General features: G+C 32.0%; 1 long non-coding RNA gene and 1 other non-coding gene across 9 annotated transcripts; both read left to right on the top strand.

The window, feature by feature from the left end:
* Positions 1–8777: 8777 nt before the first annotated feature.
* Positions 8778–15989, top strand: LOC138347274 (uncharacterized). Of its 8 annotated transcripts, none has more exons than XR_011220053.1 (6): positions 8778–8889; positions 11763–11856; positions 12966–13047; positions 13397–13435; positions 15073–15236; positions 15611–15989. It is a non-coding gene; the product is annotated as an uncharacterized lncRNA (long non-coding RNA). The 8 variants fall into 8 exon arrangements; XR_011220050.1 differs by having other exon boundaries at positions 8783–8889; positions 15642–15989; XR_011220052.1 differs by lacking the exon at positions 8778–8889 and adding an exon at positions 9706–9842.
* MIR319c (microRNA MIR319c) lies at positions 9954–10148 on the top strand. Its single transcript, NR_130078.1, has one exon. It is a non-coding gene; the product is annotated as a microRNA MIR319c (primary transcript).
* Positions 15990–16203: the final 214 nt, after the last annotated feature.

Here is a 16203-nt window from a genome sequence, read left to right on the forward strand (position 1 = left end):
AGAGACCAAGTTGGGGTGCTCTGGCTGGCACGACAACCCAACCCTTGTACCTAGGTGTTCTAGACTTTTCTCCTTCGTTTTTCATCTCTAAACCCTCTAAACTTCTATGGTTCTTTCCCCAAATACTTAGGATTATTATTACCCCCAATACCCAATAGATTTAACTCAAAAAATAACTCAAAAACATGAATTAAATCAACACTAGGCATTCAACAACTCAACCAACAAGAATTCGATAATGTTCTTCAAAAGCTTCACATATTAACATGTAAATAACTTACCAATAACTGAATCGAAACAAGTTTGGTGTGTGGGTGAACTGACCCAACACCAAATGATCTCACATGCCTTTATAGGAATCAACCCCGATAGAATTCCACTCACAAAGCTTGACGTTCTTGGCGAATCCTTGACTTCTGTCTACCTTCCTCTTCTTTTTCTCTCTTCTCCAAGCCCTAAGCGTGATTCCTCTTTTCTCAAACCGAACCAAATTTAGTTTTTACTTCAATAAATTTCTAAAAATAAATTAATTAAATTAGGCAAGGAAAAGACAACTTTGCCCTCTCCAAATTCAGATTGGACTTTCCTTAATCCGACAACCCAACTTTCGGAAGGCATATATCACTCATACAATATTGAAATCTCATAAACTCGACGACGTTGAAAAGATTATTCAAAGGGCTTTCCAACTATATCTGGAACTACTCCTTAATGATTTTGATCTAGGAGATATGGTCATTTGAAATGATCAAAACTCACTTTCCTAACTTAGTCAATATTTTAGATTTTTCTTATTCTTTTCACAAATAAATATTTCCAGATTTTAACCTCTTTTCTAGTCGTTTCTAGTTGCGAGATGTTACAATGTGGTTCATTCTCTTCAAGAAAGTGAGAGGTAAAAAGATAATTAAAGCTTTAACTTTATAAATATTTCTTTTATTTCATATTAATTTTCTATATTTTAAAAATAAATTTAATCTTTCGTATATTCTGTATTTTCTCTTCAACAGACCAAGTAACACTGGTAGTGACTCACCTTCAATATCAGGTCTCTGTCCTCACCGACTTTTCACCACCAAGACAACTCTAATATTCAAACCATACACTTTTCACCATAACTTATTTTGCATCAATTTAAAAATTTGTTAGTAACTCAAAATTAAAATCAAAATTTAAAGTTAGAAAGATCGAACTTTAGATTCATTAATGGAAAAAAATTGATTAAGTAACACATCCAAATAATGAACAAAAACAATTAAGAAAATTATTGGGTTTGTCACCACGCAAGTCTATACCCTAGAATGGACGACACTCAAGAATTATTGATGGCCCCAAACGAACCTTATTCTGGCTGATTACAAGGAGAAGACTAACTCATGCACACACAAGCATCAAACTGAAAGAAATGCTAAATCAACAATGTAATAAGTTACATAAGTTTTAAATAAAACGTGTGAAATCGAAAGACTCTCCAAAAGTGTCCATCTATGAAGCCTCCATCGTACACAAACGAGCATCGAGAAAAGATCGATGGCTCCTCAAGAGAATTACTTTTAACAACTCATAAAACTAGAGTCATCCAAAAGTAACGAAATCTCACTCAAAATCTTATGAGTGGATGAAGTGATTTATACACTCTTGTTGAGGATGCTAAGAACATGTATCTGCATCATTAAAAAGTGCAGGTCAATTGACATTAGTACATTGAATGTATGAGTATACATGCAATATAACTAAATAACAAATAAATCAATGAAAGAATTGCAGTAAATATAGATATATACTCAACTGAGTGTAAAGAAATAAAGGAGTGAAATTACTAAAACTTAAGAAAAACACTTACTCATCTTTGCACTGAATACATCAAGTGATATAATAACAAAAATACATTTTTAACTCTATCCGAGAGATTCTTTAACCGACAATCATCACTATGAGGTACGTGATGATACAACGACTTACCTTCGTTATCAGAGTCATCATATACCGTGTGGGGGTATATAACTTCTCAACTAAGTGGATCCACTAAGTTATACAGATTCATCTAAAAAGTATGATTTTGTACCCATGTTGGCAAAACATGGTTTATGAGGATTTTTGAGTTGTCTGCACTCATCCCTATGTCAATGCTCAATATTACCGTCAATAGTAGATGTACTCATTCTCAAATTTATAAAACACACTCTTTAACTATCCTCTTAAAAGAGGTAGATGTTCTGAAATATCTCCAAACTCATAAACTCAGTTAGAAATTAAAAATTTTCTTTTCTTAGTGTAACATAATGATACATTTTGGGACTATGGAGTTCCCCGAAATTTTACTAAAAAATACTTTAAATACTTTTGCTTAAATCTTGGTTAAACCACTTTCTCAAAACTCATCTTTGCTTTGTTAGGAAATCAGTTTAAAACAAACATATTTATTTTAAAAGATTCCCAAAAATTATGACTAAAAATAGAGTCATTTGAAATATAGACATAATCAAATCAACTCAAGAATCATAATGTGTGTGTGTATACATACATACATACATATATATATATATATATATATATATATTTATTTATTTATATATATATATATATATATAAACACATAACAACTTATGATTGAGGATGTAAAACTCAGAATCAATAACACAACTCATATCAAGAATTCTCAAAACTAAGGGTATAACCCTAGATTACACTTTTCCCGGTTGAATTGAGATGTAGGGCATAAAGACGAACTCAGTCCATCACTATGAATAGCCTTAAATACTTTGGAAAAAAAATTCTTGACAAAATTGATAAAAACTTGACGAACATTTGAAACCCCAGTTTTTCTCCTCTTGGAACCCGTTCTAGTGATTTGAAGTGCTAAGAAAAACGTAAAAAAATATTTAAACATTGTTTAAAAATATTTGTTTTAAAAGATTCCCAAAAATTATGACTAAAAATAGGGTCATTTGAAATATAACCATAAACGAATCAACTCAAGAATCACAATGTGTGTGTGTGTGTGTGTGTGTGTGTATATATATATATATATATATATATATATATATATATATATATATATATATATATATATATAAACATAACAACTTATGATTGAGGATGTAAAACTCAGAATCAATAACACAACTCATATCAAGAATTCTCAAAACTAAGGGTATAACCCTAGATTAAACTTTTCCCGGTTGAATTGAGATGTAGGGCATAAAGACGAACTCAGTCCATCACTACGAATAGCCTTAAATACTTTGGGAAAAAAATTCTTGACAAAATTGATAAAAACTTGACGAACGTTTGAAACCCCAGTTTTTCTCCTCTTGGAACCCGTTCTAGTGATTTGAAGTGCTAAGAAAAACATAAAAGAATATTTAAACATTGTTTAGACCCTTAATAAGGTGAAAAAAGTAAATATTTAGGCTTAGAATGGATGAGAAAGGTCCGAAATACCTTCAAAATCTGAGCCGCACCTGATAGAGGACCCGATGGGCCATTAAATTTCAGCGTCAAAACGACAGTAACACTTAAATTTTTCCAAAGTTGACGGCCCATCACAACTGTCGTCTTTTTGTCAACTTCTCTGTGATATGACAGTCTCTGGTAAAACGACCATAACTTTTCACTCCAAACTTGAAATGAGGCAAACTTGGTGGTGTTGGAAAGAGACTCAACGACCTTTAATTTGATAGGTTATGGGCCAACTAATTCATTATGAGAAGGGAAATATGATTGTTTGAAGTTGACTTAAGTAGGAATTTTATGTCAAAACTTAATAGGTAAGGAAGCTTTCAACTCAAATTTTGTGGTAGGGGATTTTAGTGACCTTAATTCATCTCCAAATTCATTTTCACACCAAAAGATTGACCTTTATAGCTATAAGAAATTTAAGATTATCCGATACCTTACATGTAAATAAAGAATGATTTGGATGTTAGCTTATAAATTTAAAAGGTATTACATGGTGACACACTCATTAATTTAGAAGACTCATTTATTGGAATTATTGCAAGCATCAATCGAGTTTCTCAAGTCAACATTGTTAAATCTAAATTAGTTTTAGTCTCTTTGCTAGTACGGTACATTCATCATGACAAGTCGACGAAGTTTACTAGTGATTCTCCAAAGAATCATTCTTCGTTAAATATTATAGCAACCGAAGAAGAAGAAATTCCGGTGACAATTTTTCTTTCGCCTCTAGCTTCAAGAGAAAACATTGATATTCCAATGGTGTTTAAAATTTCAATGAAAATCGAAGAGGATGAGGTAGCCATGGACAGTATCCCCATTGTCGATCTTCAAAAAACCATCAAAGGAAAGAGGATTTCAAAAAAAAGAGAGAAAAAAAAGTAGAATAAAGAAAAATAATTAATTTTTTTTAGAGAAAATGCACTAGTCCTCAATTTTTTGCCCGAAATTTCAGAGACACACTTATACTGTACTAAAGTCATATTACCTCTGTCACGACTGGAATCTAGACCCCAGACGAGACCGGCGTCGTTGACCTCTCAGAGGTCGCAAACAAGCCTACTTACGTCATTCTTACTTTACATATATTAATTTTAGCGGAAAATTTGAAATTTTTGATCCTTTAATCATACTTGCCAAACATTCTTTATATTTTGTAATCGTTCATTATCAACCATCTAACAATTAAGAGATAAGCAACTGAAAGAAATAATTCATTAAGTATTAATTGTATATCGGCAAAAATAACACCAATACAATGTCTGAACCAAAATAGGAAAGAAGCACCAGTGGAATATGCTCCACTAGCTCAATTCTAAAACTACGCTAGAATGTAAAACAGTAGCATCCTCGAAAGCATGATGACCTACCAAACTCCGGATGAAAGCTGACGTCCGGATAGCGGCAACAACGAACCTGTAGCTCTACCGTCCACCTGTGCCTGCACCTAAAAGTAGATGTTTGTATGGAATTAGTACACACTTGTACTAAGTATGGGTATATGCAAGCACACACCAAGGACATGCATGAGGAATAATAGCTCTTTCCTAACAACATGATGTTTGAAAGTCAAGTTAGTGGACTTGCTAAATTGAGATTGGGAAAGTTATGCCATGAGAGTGACATGCATCATTATAATCATCGTACTACACACAACACATAACATCTTCATATAGCACTTAGCATATAACACGTAGTTTCTTTCATATTATTCATTCATATGTCATGAGACCTTATTATCATAGACTTAACCTTAAGATTTTTCAAAATGAGGGCTTAACATATGGGACCTCAACTAGGGAGCCTTCTTTAGCAAACACAGAGTCTGCTTCATTCATTCATACGTATTTCATTTCAATTCATTCATAGGTCAGTGCGAACACCAGCTATACCTAGGATGTAGTTTAAGACTTTGATCGGGTTTGCTGTGCAATGATCAAGAATAACCTAATGTCATTACCTGAATCTAGCTTACCTCTTGATTATCATATCCTAACACCTTCGTATCATTCATTTCTTTATATGATTAATTTGAGGTGGCCTCATTCATTCATTGGGAACTTTAACTTTAACCGACATAGATCATGTGAGAATCATGAAATCCAGTGTCTCCCCCACACCGAAAAGAGGTGGAATCACCGGCCAAAGCGATTCAATAACATGCTAGCGTATATGAAAATTTAACCCCGCCAGATCCCTATAGTGGTAACATAGGTTCAAAGACTAGGAGATGCATGGAGACCCATACCCGGCAAGCCGAACAGTCTCATCTCATGAGAGTTACGTGAACCTCCGCCCTTCCCGAAAGAAGGCATCACCGCTCATAGGTAGCCTGTCGGTGCTCCGTATAAAGTTCCATTAAATTTAACTCATACATCATGGAAGTTGGCTTCTAGTATGAGGACATCATAGCTCAATAGATGATTTCTCATCTCATCATTAGTATTAAGTGTTTTAAACTCAATATTTTTATTAGAGTGTTCATAGAGACTGATCTCTTCATTATCTTACACTCTCATTGGTGAGTACGTATTGGTAACATTTACTTAGGCTCATTTGAGATTGCTCTCATCATATACATTAGCCTCACATCATGATTGTCACCACATTCTTCATTATTAGCACCTTTTTTTTTCATAGTTACTCACCTCTTATTATGTGAGTGTTCATTTCTTCATTTCATAGTTCATCTCATCATATGCCAATGCACTTGGCCATTTAACGTATCTTACATTCGTACTTAACCCTCATAATGAGTCATCAATTCATTACGTACATCTTAGGTTCACGTAATTTTTGAACATATGTTAGACTTATGTGTCTATACATACAAGCCATGGGGCTTCATTCATATTTCGATAAGTGATTCTTCCTTTCCTAAGATTATGTATTACAAGACTTATGTATCTTGTATATTCATTATTCTTAAATATTTTACTCACGTATGACTTATGTATCAATACGGAGGTTTGGGCACGGGAACCCAAATCTTGAATTATTTGGATATCAATTATATTTTTCATTGATTTTATTTCTAATATTCATAACTTTAGAACTCTACATTAAATCTCGACATTTTCATGACATAATAAATTTTCTATTTTAATTAGAATTCTAAACTAAATTTCAAAATCATTTACATGAAAGAATTAATTTGCCACTTCTAATTTAAATCTCAATATTTACATGAAAGAATTAATTTTCTATTTTAATTAGAATTCTAATTCAAATCCTTTTTTTTAAGATTAAAATCGCCTCATTAGGGAGGTTGTGGGTTCGAACCCCCACAGCCCCCTTATTTTTCCTCTCTTTTTCGCTTAAGAGGAGGCTGTGAGGTGGTGGATTCGAACCCCCACAGCCCCTCTATCATTAATTTAATTATGGGGTGAGCAACAGTGAGGTTGTGGGTCCACAACCTCACTTCTTTTCTTAATTAAATTTGCCCCCCTCCTTCAGCCTTGAGGTCGTGGGATCGATTCCCACGCCTCGCGTCTCCTTTTTCCCCATTTTTCCTTCCTTCGCGCGTAGCTGGAGGTCGTGGGTTCGAATCCCACACCTCCCACTTATTTTCTTAATTAATTTTCTCCTCCTCCTTCCATCAGGTCGCGTGTTCGATCCCCCAGCCCCCACTCCTTTTCCTTTTTTTTTTCCGCGCAATACAGGGGCCAAGGGTTCGATTCCCCCCAGCCCCATTTTTTTTTCTGCGTATTCGCCGGTCCCAGCCCCCATTAGAAATGCATCTCCTTCGCCCGCGCGAGAGACTTCTATGCCAGCCGGGAATAACGGCTCTGTTATGAAAGAAAGCATTCTCTTCTTTTTTTTTGGCTTACTTTAGTGAGGTCTCGAGTTCGATCCCTGCAGACCTCACCTATTTTTATTTAATTTTTTTGACACCCAAATTTTCCAGAATTCACCTGTAGCGAATTTCCAGATTCTGGAACTTTGTTACACATTTTTATGAAGCGATTTACGGGATTTTTAAGCACCTCTTTATTTGTCGTTCATTAGGATTCTTAAGACAAGTTTTTGGTTGTTTGTTTAACTAAAATTTCTAGCATTTCAACCAAGTGAACATCAAGCTTTTAAGAGCCTCTATTTGCACATAAAACACGAGTAATCTCTAATCTATTAACATGCTAAAGAAAGACTTAAAGTCATGGTCAAAATCTTACACAAATACATACGTATATACATTCATACTTTTCAAAAGACACAAAATATAATCACATCATCATGAACACATACTCTAAACAAGATCGTTACCACAAACAAGTATCCCTAAATTCTACCAACAAGAATACCCAACCTAAGATCATAGGGAGCTAGCGACAGGGGCATGCTACGAGGAACAACCTTAGTTTCGAGGTGAATAGTTTGAATCGTAAGGGGCCTCTTGGGAAAAGGAGCCAAGAGAGAAGAAAACCCATACCTTAATCGATGTTCAAACGTTGATGTTGCTGCCCGGAAAACTCCTCCAAACCACTCCCAATTTACTTCAACGTACCCCTCACTCGACGAACCTCTTTTAGCCTTGACGTTTTGATTAATTTTTCTTTTACTTAAAAAAATTCTTGTGAGTTCTTCAAGCGTGAAGAACTGTTGGTATTTGGTAGAATAACGTGAGAAAGATGAAGAACGTGAGAGAGAGTTATTAAGCGTGTGAGAGAGAGAACTAATAGGGTTAGGAGACTAAATTCAAGAATTAGTCAAATATAATTTAAATTGAATTAATACAAATCTGATTTTATTTCAATTAATACGCAAAAAGACCACTATGCCCTTAAAATTCAGATTTTTAATTAATAATTAAATCACCTTAAGTACCTATTATTTTATTTATTTATTTTTTTCTGAATCATTACAACCCCTTAACTTATTTTATTACTCTACTCCTTTTTGCCTATGTGGCACTATCCCACGTAGGCAGAAAAGGGGTAAAATAATAAAATAAGTTCAGAGGTAATATGACCTTATTATAGTATAAGTATTTATTTGAGATTTCAAATATAGGTTGAAGGATATTTATGCATTATCCTTTTTATATATATATATATATATATTGTTACCGAATAAAAATTTAAGGTGAGTTTTTAAGTGATATATATTTCACTTTTAAAAAAATTATCAAATCATTAAAAAATATAAATATATAGTTAAAAACGCGATAATATATATAAATAAATTTAAGCAATGTAGTGATAATCAAAAAGGTGCTCGACTACCTGAGGGCAGCCTCAACTTTGTTACAAATTACAACAGTTGGTGATGCTGAAAGAAAAAGAGATAAAAAAAAAAAAAAAATGGGGTCAAAAGTTGAACAGTTGCAGACATTTCCATTTAAGCAACGTTGATCTAAAATGTGTATTTCACTGTCCTCCACCTCCTTTCCTTTCCTTTCTTCTTCACTCACTTGTTAATGCGCTCCAGAAGGTATGAATTTGCAGATAAAATGACCCCTCATATCTTCCATCTTTTTTCATAATGTTTTCTCTCTTTTGATGATAATATTATTTTTTATGTAATGTTTGTTGTAAATGTGAAAGATTTTGTTGACAATGTCGCTTTCTCATACCTCACTCTCATGGCGAAAGCGACTTCTCATTTTCATTTTCATCTTCTCCGTATTTAGTGCAACCATCACTTACTTACCCCTTTATATTCCTTTCAATTTCTTAAAAACTCCTCATCTCATTTCCCTTTCCTTCTGAATTTCTATTTATTGCTGCAAAAGCGTCCGTATTGCAGAGTTAGGGTTTCACATATAACTATTCGCCCATTTTGGTTAATTAACAGATAAGTATTTCTTCGATTTCTCATCCTTTTTACTCATCGAATTAACATTATCCTGATTCTGTACAGTTCCTTGTGCATATAGATTCAATAGAATGGTAGATTAGAGATCTTTGTCTTTTTTTTTTTTTTGAAATTTTTGTTAGTGATGATAGGGTTTGTGGTAAGAGTTGACTCTGCTTAGTTAACAGATTGTGTTTGTGTCTGAAAGTTTGCCACTTTGATTAATTTTTGTAACTATTCTGAGTATCTTCTCAGACTTTGGTGTGTGACCAACAAAAAAATTTTGGTTGTGATTTATGCATATGTTCACTGTTGAAAGTGTTTTTTTTTTTCTTAAAGAGATGAGGGGACAAGGGGCTTTTTCTTTTACGAAATATAAAACTAGATGTACTTTTGGTTTTCAGTTTTTTACCCTTGAGCTATTATTTAAACATGATTTTGGTTGTGTCTATTGTATTCGTATTTCATTTTAGGCTGCCTTTACTCTCTGCAATTTGATTCTGAGATATCATGGTGAACTATTACTGACTGGTTGCATATCCTAATTTATTTTTTGTGGGGGGAAGTTGAATGTAAAGCTGTAGACTGAGGTTAGTATATTTATTCCTCAGAATCTCATATATTGTATTTGAGATGTGATTTTGGTGATTACTAAGGCTGTTGAGTTGAAGAAGTTAATTTGTAAAAGTTTTGTGAATTGAGGAATGGTCCAAGAGAGCTTCCTTCAGCCCACTCACGGAGGAGAAATGGGGTTGAATTAGCTGCCGACTCATTCATCCAACCACTCAGTAGAAAGGATAGGTTTTGTGCTACTGTGATTGAGTGAATGATGCGGGAGATAGTTTTCTATCCCTCTCTTTCCTTGCTTGGACTGAAGGGAGCTCCTTTTCCCCATTCTCTTCATTTTCAAAACCTAATTTTTCAATAATAATTCTGTTTAACATATTATGGTGACTTCCAGGATAAGATCTTTCAGTTATCCGGACAAGTTTAAGCACTCAATCACTTCTGTTTGAATCAGTCAATAGTTTTCTCTAGCATCTGGTTATTAGTAGTACATGGATATGCGCTAGAAATCTACTTCGTCATATATATTGATTCCAAGAGTTATATGTAGCCATTTCGATCACTAGTCTGTTCGTCCTGGTCTTTACCGCCATTATACATCTCGGTTAATCCTAATTATTAGAATCTTCATATGGCTATGTTTTTCATGTCTTATACAGTTATACTGAAACATCTATAATCATTTGTTTGCTGTCACAACTGTAACGTTATATCCGCTCCTTGCAATATGTTTTACATGTTCTGTCTAAACTGGTGAGGAAATGCAGTACAGATCCTTTTTTTTTTCTCTACAGAGATATGTTTGATGTCACACATATCTCTGGCACAGGTTAAGCCTTTTCCAAGAGATGCTTTACATGGCTCTTGCGAACTGTAATTACATACTTGAAATCTGTTTTAGGGGATTAGTATTTAGTATTTACGAATTCATATATTTTCTTTCATTTGCAACACATATATCAGTTAAAGTTTGAAGTAGATGTGTTTCTTGGTTTTAAATATATTTGCATGGCTGTGAAGACAGCAAAACGTGATGAACACCATGTTTTTCTCCCTTTTTCTAGGGCAATGAGGATGACCTCATTGATATACATTGGTTCAATTTTTTATATGGCAAGTAGCTTGTGGCAAGTACAATTTTTATGTTATACTTTTTGCATTAATGAAATGCTTTAGTCCCTTTCCAAACACTTAGTACTATATTAATTTATTTATAAGTAGTTAGGTCATGCTATATACAAGACTGGTACCAATTAATTTTTCCAATTATGGAGGGGGGGACCTCATGGTTTAAATCCTGATTTAGGAAATCAGCTTTAGTTTTGTGATAATTTTCCATCATTATAAAATTTTTATATATAGTGTATTATAAGGTTGTGTCTGGCATTATTTTGTCTAGGAAGTACCAATAGATTCTGTCTGTAGGGTGGTCCCCTGACCCTTTTACATGCAATCTTCATGCCTTCATTTTTTTTTTCATTTACTTTGCTTTGTAAGCATTTTAAAACTTATTCTCTATTATAATATGATGCATTATTGATCCCTCCCCTTCCCACAAGCCTAGTTGGTGTTCTTTTAATTAATTTATTTTTATGACCGTGGTGTTCAGGCTAGCTTTCGCGCACCTTGGCTAAATCCATGTGATACCTATCACCTCGTACCAACACCATGTATCTGATTACTAAAATGATTTTTTGTGTCGAACCTATTTGCTTATGATTCATATTTCCTTTTGAGGAAGAAATGTGAGGGCACTCTCCGCCTTTGGCCTACCACTTCTAACCGGTTGTGAGTTTGAGTCACTAGGGCCGGGGAGCAAATATTGAGGCTCTGGGAGGAGTAAAAAGCTGCAGTTAGTGGTGGTATTCATTTGGTTTGTTATGTACTGTTTAATAATGGCATTTCTCATTTGTAACAGAGATTTTTTTTTTTTGTAAAACAAGATAATAGGTTGCCCAGAAGAATTTTGTGGCTAATGTTGTATTCCATTGGGTTTGTGCTTCATTTGATTGGTGAAGGTGAAGGTTCAAGTAAAAGGTTGAGTGGTCCCCTTCTCCAACTCTACTCCAACCCCCATGCCCTCACACTGCACTAACTTCAATGCAAAATGAAATCATTTTTCTATACAATATAATAGTGGAGAACTTATATTCTACTTCAACATCTGCATGAAACTGTCGGCCATCATGTGTGCTTTGTTTGGGATCTTCCTTCCCATTATTCCTCCGTATATGTTGCTTGGACTCTTAAAAAATATCGATGGTGCTCGTCATATTTCTCAAAGTTACTGCTTTTCTTTTTTTATGAATTCGTCATGGATTTGTCAATAACTTATGGTTACTGATGAAGGATTCTATGAAAATAACATGTTACATATTAGCTGGTTTGGTGTGTATACTGATAATATTTTTATATATGTTTGGTTGTCACATTTTAATACAAGTTATTGACTGGGACTGACTTGCTGAAGTTGAACTGTTGAAATGGCTTAATCTAGCGATTTCCAGAGATTTTGATCTGTTATCTTTCGTTGTTTCTTTTTTTGTTTTCCACCTGCTGTCTGGTTACGAAGGAGACTCGAATATGAGTTTTCTGATAAAGATGAAGGATGAAAGAATACTTAATATTCTGTTTGTAACACAATATTAAGAAGTCCTTACTGCTACTATTTGTTAATAGTTAGTCATAAAAGAGAGTTTGAAACTCTTGAGATAGGCTCCAAGAGGATATTATTTTTTCAAAGAATAGACTTATCAATGCAAGATAATGAAGAATCTCTTGCACCCAAATATGTACTTAATGGTCAATGTAGTGAAAAAACAGTTCAAATGTTAGTAGAAATAAAAATTATTGTTAGGTGATATTTTTTTATATGACCTATATTTATTTTAATGTGAGGTAGTAGGTGTTAGAGCAAATTTATTTAGGTACAACATAATTAACTTAAATATAAGGGAGTGCATCCCTTGTGAATTTTTTTTTGAGAAAATGTTGGTAATAGCTAGTCACTTTGGAAGGTGTAAGAATTAAATTTCTAATTCGTGGTACATTGATTTTCTTATTCTTGTGTTGTTAGGAACAAAAGGGGTAAAATTAGGCTTAAGCTCATTTGTGTTGTATTTGAAAAAGAAGTGTATTCTTTGCAGACACTATGGCCCAGTGGGATTAGAAAACTTTTGGAAAAGCACTCAATGACTAATGTTTAATTACGAGAGAGTTGCTTGGATGGTAAGTATTTTTCAATTTCAATTGTAAAGTTGTGAATCTGAGTCATCAAAGAAGTAAAATAGTTGAGTTTCTAAAGTTGTGAATCTGAGTCATCAAGGAAGCAAAATGATTGAGTTCCTAAAAAAATGAAATTTTGATCATCTCATCTAAAAGCAAGGTTAAGCTCGGCGATGAGATTTGATCTCACAATTTTTATTGATATCGTGATCATTTTATCTAAAAATTAAGTTGTTAAAGAGAGCATACTATTATTATTTAATTATATTCTCAAATTCGTATATAAACCCTTTCTTTATCTTAAGTTTTACTTGATTTTTTTTTTTTTTGAATTGTTCTTTTCTTTTGCCAGAAAATTTTGGCTATAATGGCACATTCACACTATAAACAGGTTTACTTTTTGACATTCTTATCCTTATTTAATTTAGATTTATTAATTATTTCTTAATACATGAAAAGTTCCCCAATACATGGGAATAGACTTGTTCCAGATTCTCATAATTTTCATTAATAAATGTTAATTTCAATATCTTTTAAAAAGGCTACAAATAATTTTCATTAATAAATGTTAATTTCAATATCTTTTAAAAAGGCTACAAAATGATAGCCTTCATAATTTCTTTTCTTCCTTCTACATTTCAAATTCCAACATAAATTTTAAAGAACACAAATTTAAAATTTACAATTAAGAAATAAAATTTTAAATTTAAATGGCAAGAAAATAGTAAAAAAATTAAATTTAAAATAAATTTATCTCACACACAATTCAAATTCAAGATTCATAAAATAACTTGACAAGTAAAATTATTAATCAAAAGTGTCATATATAATGCCATTTATATAATACTACTACTAATAATAAATTGTATTTCTCAATTTGGTGATTTAGAGATAATATATTTTTGGTTAAAGAAGGTGGCTCACATCTATTTCAGTTGTTACACATATTGACTTTGATACAACTAAAATCTTAGCTGACGGAATTGAAAAAAAATTGATCCAAAATTATTTTTTGATAAAATTAAAATTATACCTTAACAATATTGACTTTGATACAACTAAAATCTTAGCTGACGGAATTGAAAAAAATTGATCCAAAATTATTTTTTGATAAAATTAAAATTATACAAGGTATATTTGACCGTTCTCATAATATTTTGAGGTATACTTGAATAGCCAAGATCATTTTTCGCTGATGGAAGTGAAAAGCTTATTAAATTTTTTAACAAAATAAAAATATAGAAGATATATTTGACCCTTCTAGCAATATTTTGAGGTATATTTGATCCTCTTCATACGTGAATTTGTCTTTTCTTATCTTCTTTAATTCAATGGCTAAGTTGATTTACTATGTTGATGATCAAATTTGATTTTTCAATATCTATTATAGATGTATCAACTTTTTTTATAACTATAAAATAAAATTCAATATAATCGAAAAATTAATTTTAGTTTGTTTTTTTAAAAAAAATCATTTTTTCCACACTAAAGAATGAAAGCGGAAAATTAAATGTAAAAATTAGGCAAATCACGTAGTCTAAGGGACAAATTACTTTCTATCCTTACTGTTTCACTATTTACCAAAAATCCTTTTTTTATATTAATTCGGATACTTAATATAACGAAACAATACTTAGATTAGAGCGGACATATACTTTAATAGTTAGTTTGTTGTTATCAGTTACAGTGTAAAAAAAGGGATAACATTTATCCCACGATTCACATCCCTTCCAATCCAACGATTTTGTCCCTATTTTTACGTCTAAAATCACTCTCATATATCAACAATTATATCAATCACTCAATTTTTTAATTTTAAATCTATTCTCTCTTAAGTTCATCAATTTCAAGTTCCTAAAAAGGTGAGACTATTTTTTCATCAATTTTTTATTTCCAATTCTTCAAATTTCATTTTTTGTTATTAATGTTTTTATTTACAATTTTCTTATACATATAAATTATGTTCCTTCTTTTTAGTATGGTGCTTTGTGTATTTGATTTTGATTATGAAAACTTTCATTAAAATAGATCTAATCAGCTCATTATGATTCCGATGATGATTATTGAGCTGAAAATAGATCCAAAAGGTTGCAGGATTCATTAACAATGAAGAATCATAATATTTAGAAGATGAAGTCGAAGAAGGATGAAACTTCATCTTTTAAAGCAAATGTGGAAGAACTTCATCCCTGGTGAGTTATTTTTAAAAAATTAGATATGTTGACAACAATGATAAATCATCATAATTTTGATTCTTTTTGTTTTTCGATATATTGTCACTGGTCTATCAAACTATATAGTAGAAATTATTTTGATGAGATGTAATTTGCAGAATAGTGTATCCTATTATAAAATAGTTTAATCACGATACTTAAATAACACATAATGAATAAATGATATTTCATATAGTATCAGAAACAAATATCATCAAGTGGTAGTGAGTATCCGTTACTATTATTATCATTATGTATCAACTAAACAATAAATTTTTTTGTAGCTACTATAAAGTATCATGTGATTAACTTTTTGTTCAAAATTTAATTCATTTTTTATAATGTACCAACAGAATGTTTATAGTGACGGTTGAATGTTTGTAGTTGCATTTGCTGAATTCTTTAGCGATGAAGTCAACATCCATCTAATAATTTCTGAGTTACTACTATGGAAGTACGATCTCGACAAAGTCAAGGTGGGATATGTTAGCGATAACGATGATCCACTAAAGCTGAAGAGCTATTTCACTCCACAACAACAAGATGACTTGGTTCACATAAATTAGTGATTATGTACCAATTCACAGACAACTTGTGATGTTTATTGTTTTTAAGATACATTAGCTAATATTTTGGAGGGTTTGTTATATTTCAAGATACATTTTCTCAAGTTTTACAATTTTTTGTAACAAAATTGTTTAATTTGAATATAATATTTGATATTGTTAGTTACTTGTTACGTTTTGTCTATTATAAGTATTTTATATATCTTATATTTTATACTCTATATTAATTGTAATATTGAATATATTACAATTAATATATACTATATTATAATTAATATATAATTGATACTATATTATTAGCAGATACAAGATTTTTCAAAACTTTGTTATTTATATGATACACAATTATTTTTTATATAACAACATTTGGATGTATCACA

This window comes from Solanum lycopersicum, chromosome 3 (genome assembly GCF_036512215.1).
Source record: "Solanum lycopersicum chromosome 3, SLM_r2.1".
Lineage (NCBI taxonomy): Eukaryota > Viridiplantae > Streptophyta > Magnoliopsida > Solanales > Solanaceae > Solanum > Solanum lycopersicum.